Source organism: Trachinotus anak, unplaced genomic scaffold, assembly GCF_046630095.1.
Source record: "Trachinotus anak isolate AG129_WGS33_773 ecotype Australia unplaced genomic scaffold, CSIRO_AGI_Tana_v1 ptg000034l, whole genome shotgun sequence".
Classification (NCBI taxonomy): Eukaryota; Metazoa; Chordata; class Actinopteri; order Carangiformes; family Carangidae; genus Trachinotus; species Trachinotus anak.
The window spans coordinates 1,948,089-1,973,443 of NW_027273885.1; the positions used below are offsets into that span (position 1 = coordinate 1,948,089).

General features: G+C 40.7%; 1 protein-coding gene across 1 annotated transcript in view; it reads right to left on the reverse strand.

Moving 5' to 3' along the window:
- sez6b (seizure related 6 homolog b) overlaps positions 1-25,355 on the reverse strand; it is a 141,285-nt gene that overhangs the window by 103,805 nt on the left and 12,125 nt on the right. The window lies entirely within an intron of this gene.

The window sequence follows — 25,355 nt, forward strand, 5'->3', positions numbered from 1 at the left end:
GGTTGGAGTCCAGTTGGTGGGTCCAGGTGGGCGGAGCTTGGGGCATGGCTGAGGGCAGTGACTGCTTTGTTGTGACATCACAAAGTTCCAGAAGTCCTGACGGCTGGTTTCAACTGTGCATTCACACCAAACGCGATGTCATCGCCCGTAACGCGAGTATCGCATCACTCGACACATTGTGTCACATTTGTGATCATCGCTTCATCACTTCAATCATGCGATGACGCAACCCACCTCCCGCTATTTTATTTCTTTCTCTCGTCAACCATGGCTGAGTTAACAACCGTAGCTGCGCTTTATCTGTTGTGGACGTCTGATTTGGATCAGAAACCCAAATGCCGCCATGTCTGGGTTCATGATATCCTCCCAGGCATTATCTTTTTTGTCTCTGTCCCGGTAAAAGCGATGACGCGATGGACGCTTCATCGCTTCGCCCCTATCGCCCGAAACAGCATTGCGTGTCATCGCGTCATTTACATTGACTTTGAATGGAAACTTGTGGCGTTCATCACGTCCATCGCGTTTGGTGTGAACGCACAGTGAGGCTCAGGTTCTGAATACAGGCTGTGTGCATTTCTCTGTGGACTGAGGCTTTGATACTTTCACAGTATTAATATAGAACCTAGACCTGCTTTATGATCACAAACACATGGACTATATGGGACCTTTAAGCTAACTAGCCACCAAGCAACAAACCAGACACATCATTGTCAGCTACTTCACCTTAGCAAGTGACAAAGCATACACTCTGTCTACAACATCACCATGGCATAAACAAACACCTAAAACTAGGCCAAACACTGTTGACTTAGGCATCAAATCTACGAACTAAAGTTGTTCATGTCTCTGCTCTATAGCTGTTCAATGAGAATGTGAAAAGAAACCTATGAAAACAAACAGTCCTTCTCAATGACAAGTTACAGGAGAAGGACAGAGGCACATTCCAATGTGAAAGAAGAACAACAGATTAGTTACAGGCTGAATAAATAATTCAGATTGCAGCATCAGCAAAGCAGATTTTTATGAAGCCGCAGAGAGCAAGGTGACACCTGCGAGGAAAAACAGCTCCGTCTCCTTTGCTTACGGAAAAAAAAAGTTAGTTCAAGTAGCTGAATATTTTTATTTCTGAACCCTACATATCATCTATTCCTCTGTCAAAAATAATAATATAATGCACAAAGTCAAAATGAGGTCACATAAGGACTGTGAATGTCACTCCAATATATTTTCTAGTGACAGTCTTAAAATGAGATGGGGGTGTGGAGTGGAGCGCTCAGATCAAACGGAGAGAGGAGACGTGTGAGTTGATGAGCTGATTGATTTGTTGAGATAACTTGACTGAGAGATGACCTACAGCGATGAGAAACTCATACGAGGAACCTGTTGGCTTTCCACAGCTTTAGTCACAGAATAATACCTGAACTCTAGAACGAGTCCGTGATTCAGAAAGTCAGTTATATTTCAGTTTAAAGTGATCTGGTTACACTAAGTACTTCACCTTCTTTCTCTTTACAGCACATTACTGAAGGAGGCCTGACTCATTTTCATTTCCAGGTTGTCAAATCCTGACAACTCTGATATGTAATTAGTGTATTTACATTTCACTGACACTGATAAATGCAGTTATGATTTTATCTGCACACAGCTGGACCAGAGGCTGAAGCAACACCAGGATTTTCAAAGTAAACTCACACAGAAGGTCCATTTTTGCTGCTACCAGTCTTCCTGATGACATTTTTTACTTAAACTTTTATGTGTTTGTTCAGATATGCGTTTTACATAAACACAAGTGAACACATTTGTCTGTTCATCCTTTGGTGCTTGTTCCCTAACTTCTTGTCTCCATAACACAGTGTATTAAAAATGGCAGATGTCGTCAGCCACTAGCATCAGAGCTCAATAAATTTCATATCAAGCCGCTCGTGAAATTCCAGCAAAGAGGTGCTGGAGAAAATCTACATCTCACTTTATACAATATGGGACCTTTACATCTTCTTCTACAGAAAAGTTTCATATGACAACATTTTGACATGACTCTCGGTTAACTGTAGAATTTACTGCATCTTATTTCTCCTTGCTTAGACATGAATAGATTTATTCCTTGGAGGAAACTATCACTTGTCTGTAATGTACCTGCAGGTTTGTATTTCTTGTCTTTTAGGATTTTAATTCCTAACTGATTTACACATCATTTAACTGATACCCATGAGTGGAGAGGTCCATGTTTTTAAAAGGCAAAGTTAACATTTCAGAGAAAAATAAGGGTTAAAATGTCTTCCTGTAGTGCTGCCTTCCAGGCTCTGTGGAGCATGTCTATTTTAGAATAACACTTACAGCTTTACCCACACTAGTATACGTACACATACACACATACATACACACAGCACTCATTCTGAGGTAATGGAGGCATTACTGTGAGTGATGGGCCACGCCGGACTCCCCCACTCTATCACCTGCCTATCTCGAAGACATTTCCATTTGCTCACCACACCTCAGCAACGCTCTCACAGTGCAGAGGCAACAGAGAAATTCAGCACAGTATTCTGATCTCACTCCTCTGCTATGTCCAGGAGATGTGCTATGTCACATGTCTGAGTCAACTATTGCTACAATGTGCTAATCCAATATCATCTCAGCGCCATCAGCTGCGCTTTGAGCTCCAGTAGTTACCTGAACGACAGGTTCAGATGTCTACACCACGGCTTTCTGGTTGGAGTAGAACCACACAACTACATCAGCGTAGTGATGTCTCTTTACAGATTCCTGTAATTGTTCACACTGGCCGTAATTTGTCTGAGTCAGACAAATGGAGCAAATTTATAGTTCTTCTTTTACAAAATTCTCTGTTTGTGTTACTGTTTCTCACAGCAGCTCATCAAGCAAACACAAAGTGTGAGTTTAGTAAAACCTGTTGTTTAAAGGTCTCTTACTTTTACTGTTAAGCACCAAAAACCATCTCAATGTAGTTTAACATCTAGTAACTACAGGTGTGATACAGCAGATTACAGGTAAACGCTCAGAGAAACCAAATCAAGCAAGGCTGAACAGAGGGTCTTGGGGTATGGCTGAGAGCTTTGTTGTGACATCACAAAGTTCCAGAAGTCCTGACGGCTGGTTTTAAGGCTCAGTGTCTGAATACAGGCTGTGTGCATTTCTCTGTGGACTGAGGCTTTGATACTTTCACAGTATTAATATAGAACCTAGACCTGCTTTATAATCACAAACACATGGACATCTACCTTTAGACTGGGCGGAGCTTAAAGAGATTATGTCCCAACACTACAAGTTGTAATCGACTTTGACCCACATCAGAAGATCTCAATAACTACTGGCCTCAGTTGCTGTGGATATCCATGATCAACAGATGAATCCTAATAATTTCAGCATTAGGTCAAATTAGTCCATTTATACACCAGAAGTATCAAAATCTAACTGCTGTATATGAATGCCAGGCTTCATGCTCCCCACAGGATCTCTTTCCAACAGTAGGACAACCATTAATATGTTGTTTGCTCTGCCCAGCACTTTTATTTGCATTTATTCTTATTAGGCAACCACATGCATTTGGCAAAGGGTTAATGTTTTCCTGAATGGGTGAAGAAGCAAAGCCTAATTTCCTGCTAGGAAATTGTATTTCTTCCTCCTTCCCTACAGGGAACATCATTTTAAGACATTTGAGCTTCAATCATTTTAAATTTAGAAACAGCAGAGTGAAATCAACAGAATACTGCAGCATTAGCTTCCAGTGTAGAAAATAACCTACCAGGTATGGTGACTGTGTGCTAACAGCTGCTTTATCTATAATGCAGCATATAAGCATTTATATTAAAGGGCAGTCACAATGCCTGATGACCACGCTTCAGAATATGCTGATTTGTCAAAGCATGAAAAGTGCATTCCTTGACCATGCATGAGGCATTTTTTATTAATGCCCTTAAGATGAAATATATATGTAGTGGAAAGATGTCTCTGAAAGCTGTTTCATATCCGTAGCGTAAGGAGCAAAGTTGGAATTGAATTTGATTTCTCCATCACGGTAGAAAGAGGGCCTTGCAGCTAGCAGGTAATCAACAGTTCCCATCTTTTCACAGCTATACAGGAAACCCAGGACTCCAAACAGGAGGGGCATTAAGTAAGGCTGCTGTTTTGTCTCAGTAAACACAAGAGGCTTAATGGGATTTCACGATTATCCTCCAAGGCTAGATACAGCAAATCTTCCTCACATCCACGTGTACAGGTGGAGAATATTAATGAAAACTAGCACTGAAACCTTTCGCTGCAGATCTGGTCAAAAGCCAAATATCTTGGAGACACTGCTCGCGGGTCAAAATGTCTGTGGCCACTGAACAGGGACAGAAGAGGTATTCACCCAGGCTGGGATTGATAGAGTTTCTGATGAGTGAAAACATCTAAGTAGATATCCTAAATTATGAGTAGTTAACACATTACTGCATAATCAATTACAGATTATTTGGATATTTCTCAGTAACATGTAATTTACCAGAATACAATCTGATTTTCAGTTATCACATTACAGCTACTGCACCATCACTTGGAGCATTGTGAAACTGTGATATCCAAAAATAAAAACCATACAAACTGATAGACAAGTGATAGTACATCATAGTAGGCTTGAGAAATATCCAAAATTTAATATCTTAAAACTGTCCAGGCCAAATATTGTGGAATATATGATATTACCATATTATACATATTAAAATATTTAATTCTATTGTTGTATTTTATGTTTTTATAATATATAATTCGGGCCTGAGCATGAGGGTGTGAAAACCCTATTGACCCTATTATAATTATATTATTATTATTATAGTTTATGTTTTATTTGTCACATGCCAAAGGTACAATGTACAGTAAGCAAAGAATGGAAAAAGGGTCAGACTCTGCAGCAGGGCAGACTGAGCAAAACTGCAAAAAAAGAAAAAAAAATCAATTTTGTACAAAAATATTGCAATACTCAATATTGCAAACATGGTCATATCATACCACAGTCACAGCAATAATATTACTGATGAAAACACTCCTCAAAAGTTTGTTAGAAAGTATCTCAAGGGAGTTTTAAATCGAAAGCAACTGGACTGCAACTGTTCACAAGTGGCATGTGACTCCAACGACTGTGGTTATAACACAATAGGGCTCTAACGAAGTGGAAACCAACTCTCCACCAAGACAGTCACTCTAACGACTGCCGTTGGCACATGGAGCACAAAGGGAACCAATGACATCATCAGCCTTGTGAAAGCCCCTCCCAGAGGTTAAATACCTGGGTCTCCACACCAGATAGTTGGACCAGTCCCAGCCTGGTCAGGTGCGAGAAAGAACTGATGAAGCCTCTTGGATGAGAGGTGAAACATCTTCCTAGACAAATAACCAAGTCCAGTTGCTTTCGATTTAAAACTCCTTTGAGATACTATGACCTGGACAAATGAGAATATTCACAGGCTTTGTTAGAAAGTGTTTTGCAAAGACATGAAGTAAAAACAGAAATGTCTGAACTGTGACAGGTCAACTCAAAGTGGATTTTCAGATTAATCTGTTAATTAATCTGATTAATCTGATACTTGGCTGCTCTAATTCCTTGAAGCCATAACTAACAGATGATTCACACTATGAACAGCATGAGTCTGTGAACAGCTGACCTTCAGCAGCGGCTGCCTTGATAATCTAGTCTTGCTTCACCCACATTATCTGGCAGAGGAGGGAATTCTGGTACAACTTCACCTACTTCCAAGGTGCATGGAGAAGGGGAAAAGTCTGCAGAGGTAAAAACTCCAGCAACGCTTGTAGTATCAAGAGCATCTTTATTATTAACAAGGCACAGATGGAGAATTTGGCAGAATGTTGTGAGCAGATTCCAGACCTGGAGACAATTTAGATCAGGCACCCTATATGTAAACCAGGGTCTATTTAAACAGCACTGCTGGTGAATGAGGGGTGAATGAGGTCACATGATTATCATCCAAGCTGCATGAGTCAGGAGGGGGGCAGGGGGTCAGTCCCTTCAAGCATTTTCCACAAATCTCCATTAAAAAGGATTAAATCTCACCTTAAATACAATCAGAACATATACACAAACAGATATGGGAGCAGGCAAAGGATATCTGAGAGGCCATATTGGAACCTATGTTCATGAGCGTATACACATATAGGATTATGCTGGCTAAAGGGTAATGTTGCAGGGATTTGGAGAATGTCTCGACTGTCTTCGGAGCGGGCAGCTCAGATCAAAGCTCTGTATGTATGCTGGCATTTCCTTGTTGCACTGGGATTAAAAGAGCGAGCTTCTTCTGGAGGGGCTGCTGTGTTATGGCTCTCTCACCGTGCTGCAGCAGACTAACCCTCGTTCCCTCGGCCTGTCACAAGCCACTGACCAAAGCTTTCAGTCAACCGCTGGATCTCCAGCACACGTCTGGGGAAAATAGCTTCTGCAGTAGCAATCATCGTGTCACTTGATTGAAATGTGGCCGAGGTTTACACACCAGAGCACAATCAGTCCAGGGGTTTCTGAGGGCCGGGGAGAAACAGTCATCCAACCTCAATAATTAACTGGCTGTTTGTCATTGTTTCCCAAAACAACCCACGTAAACTTGACAAAGACAATGAATCTTCATACCCAACACAAATAAACATGATGTGATGCCACCATCGAGACTGTCCTGTAGAACAAGAGCCCCCAGGTTGTCTGATCTGAAACAGACCCATGGTAAAACCTACACGAACATGGTGTGCATTCATTCATTTTCAAACAGAGACAAATCTGATGAGAACCCGAGCTCAGCAAGACCTTATTTCAACAGACCTCAGGTTAGCTAGGTCAGATACATTAGGTGGTCAATCCAAACAGGCTTTAACAGAGAGACAGTCGTAGCAACATGACATGCTAGCAATTAATTTGAACAATTTACAAGCAATATGATAATAATAATGTCCTAAGAATAATTAATATGCTTCAAATACAAAATTATATAAATAATTTATATATATTCACATAGACGTGCAGGACTGTGAGTTCACATCTCAACAACTAAAAGTCACATTTTTACATGTTTAAATCTAAAGAGGAAAATGTGCAGTTTACAACAGCACTGGTGCAACATCCATGTTTGTCTCACCTGCAGACTTTCCATTGAGCCATATCCGGAGCTCTGTTTGAAATCCAGCTGGTATTATTGAGCTGTGTTTAAGGTATTAAGTAAAGCCCTCTGGATCCGTCCACTGTGCAATGACTCCCTTTAATTAAAGGGTGCACTGAGCTGGCTGAAGGTCTCAGGGGAGAGTCCACCGGTCACACTCCGCTCAAAAAGTCAAACACTGCCACAAGTCGAAGATCAGCTTTAAAGATCATTAATCTAGCCCAGCCTATTTGCTGGGAGCGCCCCAGAGGACCCGCAGGGATCTGGGCTGACCAGTATTCCCTAAAGCAATATTGAACCAAAATCTTCAGGGAGAGGTAGAGCCCCCCCCTTCACTCAAATTTTTGCTCCATTAAATCACAAGATGCGGTCTGCATCTGGCCTTTCAGGCTACACTCCAGTGATGAGGACTTAATAGTGAAGCAGTTTGAGGAATGACTCACTGAAATGAATCGAACAAAACTGATAATTGCATTTTTTTTTCTGTATGGTGGGGAAGATAATGAAGCTCCCACTGCAAAAGATTAATATGGTACAAACCAGGACCAGCTTAAATAAATCTAGTTTAATGATAAGACCATCATCAATGAGTGATGGCACCCAGTTCAGACTGAAACCAGAGCGAAGTGGGCGATATGTATCTTTTCAGAATATACAAAAAAGTCGATGGCATGCAGGAATAGTGAGTAAATGTATCTGGACTCAGACACATTAAAGCCCCCCAAAGCTGAAGGTTTGAGTCAGCTCTTGAATCTAACTGTCAGCAACACTGTCTGTATTTTCAACATCTCAACATGTCCCTGACTGTCCAGTAAGTATTTCCATTTCGATTGGTTTGCAAATTATTGGCCAAAAAAAACCTAAATAACATTTCCTCGCATGAATTTCCCCTGAAAATTATGCTGATTGCAAAAATTGTTCACCTCTGGGAACAAGAGTATATTTTCAAATTTTTCATATTGGCTTGGACAATATGCAAAATGTAATATCACCATACAGTCCAGGCCAAATATAGCCAGAGTCTCTACTTTCATTTATCACGTACCAAGGCGCATTGTACATTAAGCAAAGCAGTGAAATGAGGGTCAGATTCAGCAGCAGGACAGACTGTGAAAAAATGCAAAATAGAAAATACTTTTTTTTTTTAATCAATCAATGCAATCAAAAAACAAAAAACAAAAAAGACAAGATTTAGAAAAGATAAACATCTACAGTTTTTTCTGCTCATTGTGTCAACTGTTGAGTTTCTCTGTATAATATTGTAAGGTTTTGACCTCACTCTGTAAAATGCTGCAAATTGAATGAGTCAGTATCACCACTTCATTCTCAAACAGAATGACTTTTTTTTTATTCTGGAATTATTCCACTTTTTATTTACTCAACAATTGCAACTTTATTCTCATTAGATGACTTTTTTCCTTCTCACTGGCCCTGGTTCTCCAGCTAACACAATATAAGGATAGAAAAATAATTTATAGTCTGTGTCAGAGAACACACACACAAACTACAGCAGCAGTGTCCAGAGAGGAAGAGAAAACAACACAACAAATGATGTTGGATTTCAATGCACTCTTGTTTTAATGGGCTAAAATAGCAGAATTCTACCTGATTTTCTCTGTGCTGACAGTGGAAGTAATCTTCACATACACACTGGCCTCCCACTCAGTCAAGCACCAAGACAGTAAATGAAGCTCTGCAGAAATGTGGCTACATGTCGTATTATATTTACTAGCGCTGCTATATATCTGCTGTATCTGCTGTGCTGTCAGTGCTGATACAAGTCCCCTGCATCTGAGGTCAGAGGTTAACTCAGCTGCTTTTATGATGGACCAGTAGGTAGGATTATACCAGCTCTGATCTGGGAGGTTTTTGTTTCAAGTGTCAAACAAAACCCGACCTGGAATAAAACACGTCTGACACCTTGGCGCTCCAACATTTACTCTCCACACAGAGCACAGGACGCTCCCGCAGCATTTCTCACTAATGCTGCGTTAAACAACCTGAAAGACCAACAACGATACACTGCTGAAGTCTCCAGTACAACATGCATCCTGTCAGACTGTGTTCCTCTGATCAGCTGCTTTTACACACATGTCGTGTATGTGCAGTGTCGTTTGGAAGAACACAACCCAAGACATTATGTTTATAAACCAATGTAGTGTATGTTTGGCCAAAGATATTTTAAGGGAAGCATATTAATGTAACACACATCTGACAGCGGTCCAGTCTGAGACATGTGAACAGTCAATACACTGGTGCTGTGGCCCTGACGCCACCACTTGTTGAGTATGTGGGACAGAAAAGTACGGAAACCCTGAGAGCATAAGAAAAAACTTTTCTTATGTTCCTTAATTTAGATATTTCATCTGTGAAAACTTTTTAATTTTGTAGCAAAAAAGTTTTACCAGGAAAGTTTTTTTTTCACCTTTTTTTTTTCATTACTTGTTTTCACAAGTGGAATCTTTTTACCTGTTCTTAAGTCATAAACACAGGAGAGATCAGGCCTACAAAAGCAATCACCAGAAGTTCTTTTTCTCACTTGCCTCTCAGGGCTTCCGTACAGCAGCCCTGGGGTGATGGATGAACACCTGATATAACCGTCTCCTTCACCCCAGCCTTAGTGTCACTCAGTCAGTCTCTGAGGCCTCCAGAGAGACTGCAGCTGTCACACAGTCTCTCTGGAGGCCAATTGAAATTGTGTGACCTTGAGAGAGTAGACTGAACCAATATGTCAGCCGAGGGCCAAGAGGGGATTTTACCGTCCTAATGGAAAGCTTCCTGAGAGCCAGCTGAGTAATGGCTTGACGTAAGACGCCTCCTATTTGGATTAATAAACCTCAGAGACATTAGGAATGAGGCTGATAGCCTCTCCTCCTGCTTACACCCACAGATAAAATGTGTGCAGCCACACACACACACACACACACACACACACATAATGCCTGAGAGACAGCAGAACAGTTTTAAATCTTATAACGATGTAGGAAATGTAACACAAGGCACACAGCAAATTTCACACACTGGTAGTTCTTAAGTCATCAGAGCACACAGACTACAATCGTTTGCCAAAACACATCATCACACAGCCACAGATTAAACAGAGGATCAAGAGACTCACAACCTCAGAGCCAGCGACCTGGCATCAAGGTCATGTTGTGTATGAGTTTGTTCTCCCAGCATACAACGGGGTTTTGAGGAGGGACTCACAACTGTCTTGAGAGTGTTAGAATTGAATTTGGAGTTGACTTTGTTTTTTCTCATTAAATATTCAGTATAAGTTTTAATTAAACAGGATCAAATGACTAACACCTCAAACACAAGTCTGTTTCCTGTCATCTGTGTCTGTATCTCTATTTATCTTTGGATTTTACCAGAGGGGGCCATGATTTATATACTCTGCACTGATTTATATACTCTGCAAGTAGTGTTTCGTGGAAAAATACAAGTCACTGCACCGTATTGCATTTGCTTTGTGTTTTTGTAAGCTGTTCCTGTTCCCACTATTCAGACAACAATCACCTGGATTAATACTGAAGGAAAAGTCTGAGTCTGATGTGGAGGATTTATGGACGTCTGTCCTTGGTGGACATCAGAGACGTCACTGTAAAGAGTGAGCTCTGCTAATTAACAGAGTCACACTATTAGGTTTGTAACTGGCAGACAGGTCTGAGGATGATTTTGTATCTGTGCATATCCAAACAATGCATCCATATTCGTTTACACCTGTTTACCAGGTAACATCCTCCACACAAATAAAATCAGCATTGCTGTAGTGGCGTACATCATCCTAACTGAAGTTTTCAACAACCCTAAGGTTTACTGACACAACAGGTAGACAGTTTGCTCAGTTCGCCATAGAAACCTTGCAACACCTTTTTAAGGACTAAATCTGGCCCAACAAATTTTAAAAAACGCTATAAATGTTTAAAATGTTATAGTGTGATCATGCTTTGAGTGTGGTCATGTGACGGGCTGAAAGAAATGGTGGGAAAAGGAAGCGACTCTGATGAAACAGATGAAAATGTTTAACATCATTTTCTTCAGTTAAAACCCAAACTGAGTACAGATAAAGACAGAACTCCACCTGGGGGCCAGATGTAGTGTAGGTGTGTAGCTGAACAACTAAAATGCACTGTACACTCTTTTAGTCAGACTTATAAAGCTGCATCTATGCATGGCTCCTCATTACAGTTAGTTATGAATTAATGTAGACCTGCTCTTAATCAACCATTTGCATATTAATGCTCCTGCCAAGTCCACCAGTGCTTCAATTAAAAAAAAAATCAACACATGGCAATTTCACTAATTGGCAAGGTTCTACAGTACAACAGGGCACAGTATCTGTCACTACACATGGCTGTGTCCATACCAGTAATTCATCACATATACCTGTAACCATCAACTGTGATATCTCAATTATCGACAAAATTAATTAACAGCTTTAATATTTTGAGCCAGTGAGCCAAAACATTATGACGACCAGCTGACAAAGTGACTGATGTTGGCATATACAAGACAAGTCACAACAGCATTTTCATTTGTAAATGATATTTGAGTACTTGTTCATTTCTCTTGTGCGTTTCATTCTGTTTCATTCAGCATCAGCAGAGTATTTCAGCGCGCTTCCCGCCCAGATTTCTCTCAAACTCAAACGTCCTTGGAGTCAAGGTCGCTCCGAGTCAACCAGAGGTGACCCAAGTAGCGCTGATGCCGCAGCCTCTCCCCCGCTCTCCAGCTGACACCCAGCTCGTTTCCAGTGACGGGTGGAGCACTAAGACAGCAATCCATCAGCGCTAATACGTTTGACTCGACCAATCAATAGGGCCGTACAGTATGTGTGAGCTAAGAAAAGAAGCTCTCAAATGAATGTGAAGCAGACAAGAGTATAACAGCCTGGAGCAAAGAGAGGTCTCCCTGCTATTAATATGAGCAAAGAAGACATCTCCAGGAAGAGTCTGTTTAATTTATATCCACTGCTTCCAGCCATTATGGACTCCAATTCAAATCTGGAGGGAAATAAAAGTCTGGATGGTGCTGACTATAAAAGATATTCAGGATGTTGATAGAGTTAGTGTTTTTGCAGCTGTAATGTTGTAGCTCTCGATGCAGCCTTTTTGCTGTGGGGCTCGTTAAATCTCCTCGTCCATCAGGGCTGATGATGTTTTCCCACAGCATCCTGCAGAAAAGCTATTTGAAGCCTCTCGGTGATGATAAAGCAAATGTCTAATGGTGATTGTGGTGGCAATACCCCTAGCCCCACTAATCATAATCAAGACCGTGCTGATTAACATCTGTGATCCTGCATAAACAAACCCCCGTGTTGGCTAACAACTCTGCATTAAAGCACAATTACACTCACTCGGTCTGATCCAGCTGACATTTTCAGAATCATAAAGTGGCGGATTGACTTTTATTCTTTAAGTATCAACCCAAAATGTGTTCTTGTTTTACTCCTTTGCCCTTTTTGATTCTTCACACTGTATGTCTGGAATTTATTCTTGCTTTAGTTCATGTAAAAAACATGAGCTGACCTACAATTTGCTCCAAAAACACAATTTGAGAGGCGAAGACAAGACAAAAAAAAAAACACGTTCAGTATGGCTGACTGTTTACCTCTGCTGTGAAAATGAAATGACCTTTGACCTCAGCAGTTTTGTCCTCCTTTTCGAGTCAACTGAACTTAACCTAGATAAGGGAGCAGGTCTTATTAGTAATGACAAAAGCGAGAGATAAAATCCCTTTTCCGGACTTCATTTGGAAATATGAATTTTAAACACAGCGTACCCTCATCTACCAAGACTCTGACTTGTAAATAGTGAAACCTCTGCACTCCATCTCTGTAATGCTCCACTCTTTCCCAGCAATAACACTTCAAACTATTCTTAAAACACACAGCACATACAGCAGTCACACACTGTCAGCCCTGGTATCAGGCTCATAGCTCAGCACATCAGTCTGAGAGATATTGTTCAAACACGATGAGAATACGAGCATTAGAATGATCTGCGTTCAAAGGAGCGCCGCGCTCTACAGATGCTGCTGCTTGATACAGAGGAGAGCTGTTCAGAGCGCCAGCACACTTAGCCTAATACAACACATTTGTAATACATATTTAAATGCATTACTCACACAAAAACAATGCATGGTTAATTAATGCTGTACGTGACATGAATAATCTCCGATAATGAATTTCTTCACACAGGAGACACGCACTTGCAGAAACCTGCATAGTAAAAGTGGAGAAAACAGGAAGACAGAAATAGTTTCTTGTTATGCTAAAGGTCAGTTAAGGTTTTATATGAACAAACTAATGCAAACGAATGCAGCAGCGATAACAATTTGCATATGTTACACTTGGCATTCCTTTAAACGCATGTGTTTCTCAGCCACTTTTCCCCAAGAACGTAGGACAGTTAGGGTCCTGTCCTTGTCTCTTCCTGAGCTTGAAATCTGTTCTGCCAATCTGTCCAGTAATTTCATGCCCAGTGATGTGCACATGTTGCAAACATTTAAAGAAGCCATTTCAAAGCAAGTTGTTGGTATCAAACAGTCTGCATTTATTTATCTAAATAATATGTGCAATATTAATATGTGCATGTTGGTGATGAGACTTGGGAAATATCCAAAAATGTATATTTGATATTTTTTTAAATTTTTTTTTTTGTATTTTATGTTGCAGATAAAAGCAAGGCTGCCACTAAAAGTAGGGACACAGGCCATAGCGCAGACTGTGCAAAAAATTAATAAATAAAGAAAGAAAAATTAATAATAGTAATGAATACATTTTTTCAATATTGTGAAAAATACTGCATATAGCCGGAAATATCACAATACTAGTGACAATGTTATTAGTATTAGCAGTGATAACTTTTAACGGTTTTGATGGCTTGGTTGGTTGGTGGCTCTACACTGTCAGTGCACACAACATCTACCACATCATAAAAAGCCAAACGCAAAATGCAAAGAGCAAATGAGTGTTCAGGTTGTAATTGTCCACTGGTGCTTGGTGTTCCTCAGGGTCGTACTCTAGGTCCTCTGCTGTTCTTAGTGCTCAGAGGTATTCTTCCTCATTAAGCTTTGATCTGTGCTTCAAGACTGCTGTTTTCCTTTATTCATGTATTCTTTTCTGCAGCTGGTGAAAAATGCAGCAGTTGTCCTTTAACTGAATATAAGATACTTGACCATATGAACCCTGTTGTGTAGCTTCTCTGTGCAGATGACGCTGAATTGAACTTGATGTTGCTGCTCACTTCAAAGTTTTGTGTTGAACAAGCAACCATTCATCCTTTCATTCCCTCATGAACCAGTCTGCAACCCGAGGTGCTACAGTGTGGATTCACTTGTCCAGAATAAACACTACAGATGATCAGCTTTGCTCCTAAGGACAAAGGAACAAGCTCTAGTTACTAGTTTATCGTCATTTGCTCATATAACTGCTTTATTTACATAACTGCTGGAAATGTATTATGTGCACAATAAATACACTGCTAATATTACATTTGGTGGTGGTTTGGTTCTGCTTTTTTTCCTTTATTGTACTGTGACTTGTCCTGTTTTCTAAACATCTCTTAAATACAGCTCATGATTCTGTATGAGCTGTATTCTCTGGTCCTCAATAATGACATCAACAGTAACACAGTATTTTTTCCAGATTCTTCTTTTATGGCAAATGATAAGCGATAGTGACCCAGGTGAGACAGATCAGTGGCTTGGCTCTAATGACATTTTAATGGGAAACTAATGGGGGTTTCGACAGACGGACCTCAATGGGTTCAGTGTGAGGTCAGTGAGGCATGAGAAACAAGCTAATTGCTGCTTCATAAAGGCTGAGTATGAAAACAGTTATTGTTCTGCTCAACCCTCCTTGGGAGGTATTTTGTTCCAGGTTGAGGTTTTATGCTCATTTTGCATCAGGCTGTGCTCAGCAATGCAAAGATTAAAGTTTACCACATGTAATACAACAACACACAAATACAAAAATCCTTTTAATTGCTGTGGAAGGCAGGGAAATTCTTAAACCATTGACTTACTCTTTTCATTTCATTTGGCATTTTTTTTCTCCTCACCTCTGAGGGAAAGGTTTTCCCAACAGCAGGTTGTTGAGTTTTCCTCAAAGGAAAAACTCGCAAAAAAATCATCAAAAAAATAAAAATAAAAAGCCTCTAACATACCCAACTATGAGGTTTATCTGATCCCAGACCATATCCAAGTGTGCTGCAGATGCACGAGGTGAGACGTGCCACAAAACTACCACAAGTGCATTTGACCCTCAACACACTCAGCCAGGTGCACTTGACTGCACTGATTCAGGAAAACAGAGCCCTGAGTACTTGTCATACAGTCAATTTTTCTTTTTATTTTGTCTTTGCATTTCTCCACTCCATCGTGGTGAATTGTTGTGTTTGTGCAGGCTGGTAAAATTATAGCCTGTCACAACAGCGAGTCCACTGTTTACCTACACAGAAAGGACAGGCACCATCTTTCATGCCTGGCTGCGTTTTGTGCAGGTGAAGAACGCAGCATGCAGGGAACAATGCCTCTCTCATCTCCGCCCCCCTCTAATGTCCAGTCCACCAGAACCACAGGCTGAAGTTACATCTTACAATATAAGATATGTCAGACCTAGCAAGCTGGTTATTAATTGGAAAATTAGTGTTTGTCGTGGGTCAGTATCAATCATCTTGCCAGAAGCAGCCGGCTAGTTCTGATACAGCCTGATATGTGACAGCAAACTTTACATTATTATGAAACAAAGAAGCCGTTACTCATCATGACACCTGCCCAGTTTCTGTTTGTTCTCTTCACACCACAACTCAATTTCTTGCCAGAGGCTGTTATTTTTCCTCCTCTCTGCCTGTTCCTGGTCCCCCCAGAACGTAGAACCCAAAACCCGTCCGCAACTCGCACACTATTAACAGACACTGCAACTTACAAATGTCTGTAAATGCCTCACATGCACACTTTAGGTAGACGCTATAACCTACAATTTACAGATGTCCCCTGAACACTTCACTAGCTACAGCACACATTATCACAACAGTGCACTGTATAGTGTCTTTATGGGAGGTTTAAGGGGGTTTATAGCGGTCATTGCAAAATGTGCCAATATGAGGGGCCACTGGGGGACCGATTTTCCCCCAGACATTTGCCTGGCTTGCCTCTCCTGATGCTGCACCTTTGATCCATACTTAATATTGGTAAATCAAAGCAAATGCAAGGAAAGTTAACACACTAATAATCAGCCCACCTCCATTCTAGCTTCAGCCACAGGCTCTCTGTAAGACAAACCTACCGGACGTCACTGATCAGTCACTGATGAGTACACACGTCTTAACTGAAACCACAGCATTTATCTGCAGGTCATTATTCTGACAGTCGTGAAAAGATAACTTAAAAACAATAAATGGACTTGGAACATCGAACAGGCTTCAGCAGCAGAACAGCTATTGGTCATTATCAGTGTATCTCAACCACAATGCAGTTTTGCTGCAAGGTCAACAAGGAATTCTAGCATTCACAGCACAGCCTGTGATAATCCCCTTTTCTGTAAGAGGTCGGTAGGTGAAGGATTCCCGGGGTGGTGTGTGTGTGTGTGTGTGTGTGTGTGTGTGTGTGTGCGTGTGTGCGTGTGTGTTTGCAGGTGTTTCAGCGTGCTTTCCTTTACTCCAGCTGACCACGTGAGTGTGGCTGTTCTGTCAGAAGCTTAGAGCTGTACTGTGGGGTCAGAGGTCGGGCTGCAGTTAATGCTGTTCTAAATTGCCTTTCCTTGGAGATTTGCCCCCATTGAGACACCTGAGAAAGGTGGGAAGGTCACGCTGCAAGGAATAGGGTGAAGGAAGTGGATGGGAGTCTCAAAGTAGCCCATACAAGGCCAGTTAACAAGTCCACTATGCTGACTATCACCCCCACATACAACCCTTGTGACAATGGATTGAATTCTGCAGGCTACACTGTTATTAACTGGGGTTTTCTGGCTGTTTCTGTCTGACTCTGTCCAAATCTAAGAGCAAAGTATATACCAAGGGATATACCAGTGCTTTCTACCATGTCTCCATAGTATATTTCCACTGCATTTCCACAGCATGTTATCAAAACTGATCAGAACCGATGAGCAGAGTTACAAAAATTAAGCCCAAGCAGCAACAAATCACATTATTCCTTCAAGTAGCTGTGATTGAACTGATCATAATTGTCCTTACATATTCTACCCCTTTTGTACAATTAGTACTTTTATCTCAAATTACAAGATCATACATTGTGTGTACATGTGTACTTTCTGTATTTTAAACACGATCTTCTCAACAATGAGTCTAGAAAGTTACTGAACTCCCTCCTGCAAATAAAAACTGGATAAACCAGGTAGTTTAATCTTACATTTTTTTTCCTATTTGAAGGCCTCCCAAAAGTCTCTTCATCACTGCCAATGACAGGAATGGGATTAATCAATTTATTAAAATGCTGCGTTAATATGTTTTCTTTTCTTTCTTGAAGGAAAAAAACAGAAACAGAATTTAAAAAATGCTCTTGTTTGAAGGTCACCCTTTTGTACAGTGTTCTAATAGTTAAAAAATATGAAGGTTAAGGATGCCCGTGCTTTAGAGAACAATTTCAAGGCCTTTGTGCAGACAGCAGTGATTAACAATTTATGAATGACATATTTGCCTGTTTTCTGGTAGTATTCTTGAACATTTTTTAAGGTTTGTTTTATATGTTTTACCTACATTTTCAAATGTATTTACTGTTCCCCTTTTTGACTGACTTGTATTTGCATGAACATTTTGTAAGACAACATTGTTGCCGCCTGAATTATGTTCTGAACCCTGCATGTTTGCAGGTTAAGGCAACAAAGGCTCTTTGGCTACAGCTACACAGAGACAGTGGTTTAGTCCAGTCAACAGGAGTCTGTGTTATTCCAAGACCTCCATCTTTCATGAACCATGAACCTGCAATGGCAGATCTGGGAGCAGTGGAAACAAGTACTGAGCACTGGTTTGGTTTTGACTCCTGTTTGTGGCCACATGATGAATGTTTTGTGTTTTAGCTCTGGTTTGGTCTCCACCAACTCATGAGTTAAATATCTGGGTCTGCTAAATGGCCCACGCCTACGCTCCAACTGTGTCTGTCCAACTCAGTCTACTTTCATATTGTACTAAACTGTTCTGCCGGTTGTGTTGTGGTGGAACCATAACCTCTGAAGCTCCGCTGCCCTGTTCACAGGCCAGTTCCAAAGGTTCTGAAGGTTCTATAGGTGTTTTGAACGGGTTCTGAACAGGTTCTGAAGGAGTTAGTGCTTTAACTTTGTCAATGTATGCATGTTGTACCTCGTTAGTTCTCGTTAGAGTCTCTAGAATTCAAATATTCAGTTCATTTTGCGCTAACCATAAGCACATAAATATGATTTTTTAATATCTACCAGCACCAGATATGACAGCCAGGGGGTGATTCTCTACCTGTTCGACGGTCCAGAGGCTGTATTCTCTGCCCAGTCCTCCATTATTTACAATCCATTGGTCCGTAAGGGTCCAAACAGCACGAAAATAAAAGTGTTTTTTTTCACAAAAGTATTCCAAGTTATGAAATCGTCGAAGTGTGTAACAGATTAGCAGCAATTGTTTACTCGTGGCTCCTCCCATTGTCTCTCTGCTTCCTGTTACGTCAGCACTGTGTCACAGGGGGTGCGTTTGTTCATTAGCTCTCTGTGAAAACACCAGGAGACTCCCCATAAAGATCTGATCAGATTTCACTCTGGGGGGGGGCCAGGACAAGACACTGAGCGTGAACGTTCCCTTTAAGAACATTTTCATATGGGAGGTCAAGTAATTTTGGTTTGATATTTGCTAATGCCTACACTGATGTTTAAAAAAAAACACAAGCATTCAAGGGAGAACACTCGTTTGCTGGAGGATGTGTGAATGAATGTCATGCTGTTAATTGCCAGGTCATACGGTGCCATCATCAGATGCATATGTTCTACATTTTGAATACAGAAAAAGTCTGGAGTCTAATTTGTATTTAAAACACTGCACAGTACAAAGTAGTTTAGTCCTTTACCTACTGACATCTTCCCAAAAGCCCCCTCTGAAGAGCCAACTAGATGACAGGTGTGGTATATTCTAACACACTGTACTTACATGTAAACATATAGATCTTGAACAATGTTCAATTAAAAATAAGTTGAGTGTAACCTTGTTGTTGCCTTTGTGGACTCCCTCCCCCCTGCTCTCTGCATTCACTTTGAAACTAACAGAATCAGGTCTACGGTGTTAAATATTTCATTGTACCTTTCCATGTAACTGTTTTCCTGCCACAGGAACCATGAAAACTAAAGAAAGAGGAGAAAGAAACAGGCGGTGGCGCCAGGAGACACCTGGCTGACATGCATTTCAAGGCTGTGGGAGCGTGCCTTCCTCCCCGCACCGTGCCACACGAGGAAAAGTAAACATGTCACAAAATGCAACAAGGAATTCAGAGCATCACTGTGTGCTGCAAGAGGCTTGTATTCATCTTTTTCACTGAAATTTTCAGAAATGAAGTGATGATTGGCCTTGTACTCCAATTCATGATTGAAGACTTCAATGGCGAATCAGCTGAAAAGAAGCCCAGGGGGAAAAATACCTCAGTGGTTGACTTCGTAGTGGAAAAGAATAGTAGACAGTGGCACTGATCCTTGGTGTAATTTGTAGGGGGCCACATGTGGGGGTTGAGAAGAATGACACCGAGAGCACCTTCCATCTGCAGCGTGGTGCAGAAGCCATTACTGGCTATAGTGCTGTCAGCCATACAGCATCAGCTCCTTTGAGAATAAGGCTTTCAATCAATCTATGAAAAGCAACTATCTCTGTGGAACGGATGAGACAGAATAACTCATGATGGGGGCAGCAGCAGTCAAGTGAGTAGGTGTATAAAAGCAACGCAGCCGTCTGAAAGGAATTGTCTCGTTTTCATCCACGGCGTCGGCCTCGCTGCATTGTTTGTGGTAATGATGGCTTTCTTGGCTGCTGTCAGGCATATTTACAAGGACGACACTTGTGAGAGGAGTTAGCGTGACTGGACTGTGCCGTTTTCATGTGACAAAGAACAGCTTTGTGTTCTGGTTTTGTGTCTGCTTTAATGTTCAGATTTTACTTCCTCAAATCCAATGATTCATAATTGTTACATCGACAACATTGTTTCAAACTGTTTACATTAAAAGACCATTCCAGTGATTTACCACTTATCACATATGCTTAAGATTATTATAGAGCATTTAACAAGGCAAACCATACCTAATGTTTTTCATGTCATCGGCACTTTTCTCACAGTTTTTCTTAATGTGTACAGTTTGTCTTACACTGGTTTTGCATTTGTTTTTTTGGTTTTTGGTTTTTGTTTTTTGGATTGTATTTATTGTATTATTGTGTGTTTTTAATGTCTCCTTCTGGAACAAATAACATTTCTTGAAATTAACTTAATTTAATTTTTATTATTTTACATGAAAATCTCAAATTTCTCCGAAATGTTAAAGTAAGAAGGTAAAAAATCTGAGGTGGTGTTGTCTGTGATGGATTCACCAAGTAGTTTGTTCAAACTGAAACGTAGCCCGGCAGACACTGTGATGTGGTAAAACGCTGTTGAAAAAAGCAAGTGAGTGGACTCTGAGTTGGGATTGTTTTTTCTGCAAAAGTCTGCAAAGTGATTTTCATACTGTCTAAAAATAAACATAAAAATACAAAACAGGTTAGTTTGGTCAATATAGAACAGTGAACTTAACATTAATACATTCCTAACTACAAATACTAATGACACATTATCAGTTTTTGTTGCAGTAATTGACTTATTACTCAGTTAATACTAAATAGTGTATTTTTAAATATTATAATTACTAACCAGGCAAAGCAGGCAGATTATTGGAACTTTGTCTTGAAATGTGTATTTCACAGTTGTAAGCACAGCAATGGTAAAGGCCATGAAGTGGCTCCTTCATTTTTACCCAGTCAAACTAGATAGATTTGACACCTTAGGATTCCTGCTGAACAACCCAGGTCTTAGATTTACTGAGGGAGTCAGTTTGTATCTATTTGATGCATTGATTTGATGTATTTGAAGCTTTTTGGTTCAGTTAATCATTAAAATTCTCAAAATATCAATTACATTGTTTCTATATTTCTGTTTTGTTCTGAAACTTTAGTGTAACACATTTATAATTCCACTTTCCCATATGACCATATTTCAAAAACTGTTTGGCAATAATTTGTAATTGTTATTGTGTTCAATTTTTTTCCATGGATGACTCAAACAGTCATGTTACCATGGAGAGTTTAACTGTGGGAGGGGGCGGTTAAACCCTCCTCAGCCCACCATGATGTGCTGTAATACTACAGATCCTGATCACCAGTAATTATCAGTAACTATCAGAATATTTGCACATATCGAATTGTTTTGTTTTTTTTTTGTTTTTTTCCGTAACACACACTTTGTCCGACACACTTTTCCCTCCTACAGTTATTTAGTGCAGCCATGTTTTGTCCTCCTTCCTGTTGCTTAAACAGTGTGTAATTCACGTCAACTCGCAGGGAGGAATGTGCCAGCCTGTTATTTCAAGTGTGGGAGTTTTGAATAGCAGCCTTCATGGAAACAGGTGCCAGTTACTAACGGGGAGCACAGCAGTCTAACTGAGTCTTCCTCACTTTCTCCACTCATCCAGAGAACACAGTACCCCCCCACCACAGCCAGCAGCTTCTCCTTGATACGTAATTAAGCCTTATTTAAGAATGCTGCCTGGCTAACACTGCCAATTTTTTTCATGGGGTTGTTCACATCCGTCTCACTGCCCTGCTGCACAACACTGCCAGCTGCTTTCAGGAAAATTCTATGCAAAAGTCTTCGCATTTGTCTTACTTTAGCAGATTTGCGATGCTGTGCTTTCGCCAGCGATTAGTTGAGCTGTAGGTGCAGCTCTGCAGCCTGCCAGACAACTCTGAGGGTAAAAAATGATGCAGCTGATTCCTTCTGACGGGATTCTGTGTCTCTGCTCTGCATTTGCGTGTTTTTTATGTTTATTATAGCAAGAATGAGAGCCGGGGGGGTGCTGTCAGTGGCATTTTACTTGGTCCGTTCATTACATGCACAGCACTCGACTGGAAAGCTCACCCCCCCACCCCCCACCCCTCAATCCTTCATTTCCATGAAAGTGATTAATATACATTTCTTCTTCTCGTTGAATTTATGAGGAGCTGTGTTTTTAAATGAGAAACCTGCCATTATGAAAACATCTAATACTTCAGACGTCACCAAGGCTCTGAATTAATGCTCACAATATCATCTGACAGCACAAACACATCCAGCTCTGTCTGCACAGACACATGCTGCTGAATGAATAATCATTCTAATATCTGTGAAGTGAAGAAACAGCTGAAGTGGCAAAATGAGAGCAGGAAACCAGGTTCTGCTCATGTGTGTATGTGTTTTCTTTTTCTCTTTTCATATGGTATTGTTTTGCAACAGCAGCTTGTGCGAGTCTCAGCTTTCATATCATCCTCAGTTAAAAAGCAAATGGCTTGGCATAGTGTTAACAAGCAACAGCATGGCTGTGATCATCTGCAGCGCATACTGTACTAAAGAGACCATTACAGGAGAGAAACAAGCCCCTGGGCCTCACAGATGTCATCGTCGCTCATACACTGTGCTGTAATCAACAGTTCAGTTCTGCTCAGCCACCTCACTGTTTTACACACTGTCTGTCTTCAACGACAATAATCAAATCAATGGGAAATGTCTGGTAAAATACACATTATTAGAAAAACTAACTGTCTTTACAACTGTAACACATCATGGAAATGACTAAGAAATAAAAAATGGCAACATAATTATAATAGTAACTGTACCACTACTTATTAAGTGTCTTAATAAAGTGGCTCCCAACCTGGTCCTGGAAGTGGGCTGACAAATAATTTGCAAAACAGTAAAGTTCTGGTGAAAAGACATAATTATGTTTTGTTTTTTTTAAATATATAAATCATGTTTTTTAAAGTTATTTTTTATTTCAATAGAGACAGTGGAGAGAGAGAGAGAGAGAGATGGAAAAGTCAGGGAGAGAGAGAGGGGAGGATGAGGCCACAGGTCAGACTCGAACCAGGGCCGCTTGATTAGGTCCAAGCCTTCGTGGTACGTGTTCTACCAGGAGAGCCACTGGGAAGCCCTGCAGAATGTTTTTAATTGGCTAACAATGGACCAGATGTTTCCTAAAGCAGACTCTATAGCAGTAATTCAACCAGGATGCGAGTTTCATGTCCATCAAAGCCTTGGATCAGTCACCACTGTTTATGCAGTGAACATAACTTTGACGTTCACAACACTGGACGCTTCAACTGAAACAACTCTACTTGTGACGATTGTATTTCTCCAAATTAAGGACTGGATTTCCTATAAACCCTGTTTTTTGCCGCCCCCCTCGGTATCACTGAGCATGATAAGCTTATTGACAGTAATATCATGAGCGGTCCATCTCTAACCTGTGAGGTCGACACTGATGGAGGCGTTTTGTTGTGTGTTGAGCTCTGAAAGTTGAGGATCAGCTCCAGAAACAACTTCCTGTCACACTGTAAAGATCCTCAGCTCGTCTCTGCCTAATCTGACGTGATGTGAGCCGAGCAGGCGGAGCGCTCCTCCGTCTCGGATGGATGTTGTGTTTTTCTTGATATGACTGCTGTCAGACTACACATCAATATCTACAGTTACATCCATTATACTAGATCAGTAGAAACACAACCAAATGTGTACGCTGCATATTGATGCAACATTTTCCTTCTGCTCCATCTGCATCAACGTCTTCCTCCAGGAGCTGTTAAACACTCATTAAGTCCATACACACTACATGAGCTATTATTTCCACCAAGTAATGTTTGTCATCAAATGCTACATGATTCAGAAATGACTGACTCCAGGAGCTTGTGCAGTTTTGCTACTTTCAACAAAAGTGCTGAACAGCTTCTGATAAAGAGCTGCTCTCTAACTACAGTGACTCACAGTGAGGATGTAAAATCCTTCATGGCAGTTTCTTTCAATGCTAACAAATTTATCTTTGCTTATGTTTAAGAAAAATCATGAAACTTCAAATTCTTCTATCAAATGCTACAGTAAAAACTCATTTATCTTAGAATATGGAGTATCAGGTCGCTCTCCATTTTAGATTTAGAACTTATAATTTAATGATGCACACATTTTCAATCTTTTCATTGAGATAATTTGCACATTATTGGTATTTATTCACTAAGTTTAAAGGTCCCATGTTTCAAATTTTCCCTGTGTTTTATTTTAAGTGTTGATATCCATAAGAAGATATATTTGTGGTGTTAAGTGTGCCTCTTCCGATTGGCTGACTGTTTTCTGAGTGATCCAATAAAAACAAAGCAGATTTCAGGTAAACACTCAGAGGATCCAGCCAACGCTTGAGACATGTGACATGTGTTCTAGTCTCACAGAGCCAGACCTCTCTCCACAGCACTGTGGAGGTTTGGCTGCAACCATTATCTTAAACTTGTTTGCTTGTTTGCATTTTCTTTAAACCAGTCACACTTGTTTTGGGTGCTGCTGAGCCCAGCAGTGCTCCTTCAAAACAGTGATGGAGTGGAACTTTTACAGGTGGGGAGCCGAGTACTGTCATTATTCCCTGAAAGAAAATGCTTCAAAGAACAGCGAAGATGTGTGTCGACTGTGTGATTGCATGATCCAAACCTTCATCAACACTTGCCGTTTTCAGCGTACAGGTTGCACTACCTGGAAAAGGCTCTCACTGGCAGGTTTATACCCACAGTCTACATCCACTGAGTCAGATGACATGTGTTCCCATTTTTATAGCAAATTTCATGAGACATTTTCCAGCAGAACAAAACCAAAACCAACAGGAATCAGAGACAACAAGCAACCTGCCATTACAACCAGAATCCTGTTCCAGATACTGGTGCAGTCAACTCAGGCCTACACCACAATCTGTGAAATGTCCTGTGGTGGTCTCTCTCTCATTTGTTGGCATCTTCTTCCACAACCAAAATTCTGGCTCCTCCCTGGCAACACTTCAGCTGAGCTCGGTCGGATCCAAAGAAGAGGACATGAAACACGGATTAAAATCACAGCCTTCACTGACACTTTACTGCTCTGTCTCTCTTCCTCTTCGTCACACACTTGGATTTATATAAACAGTACATACACATACACACACATTATGAG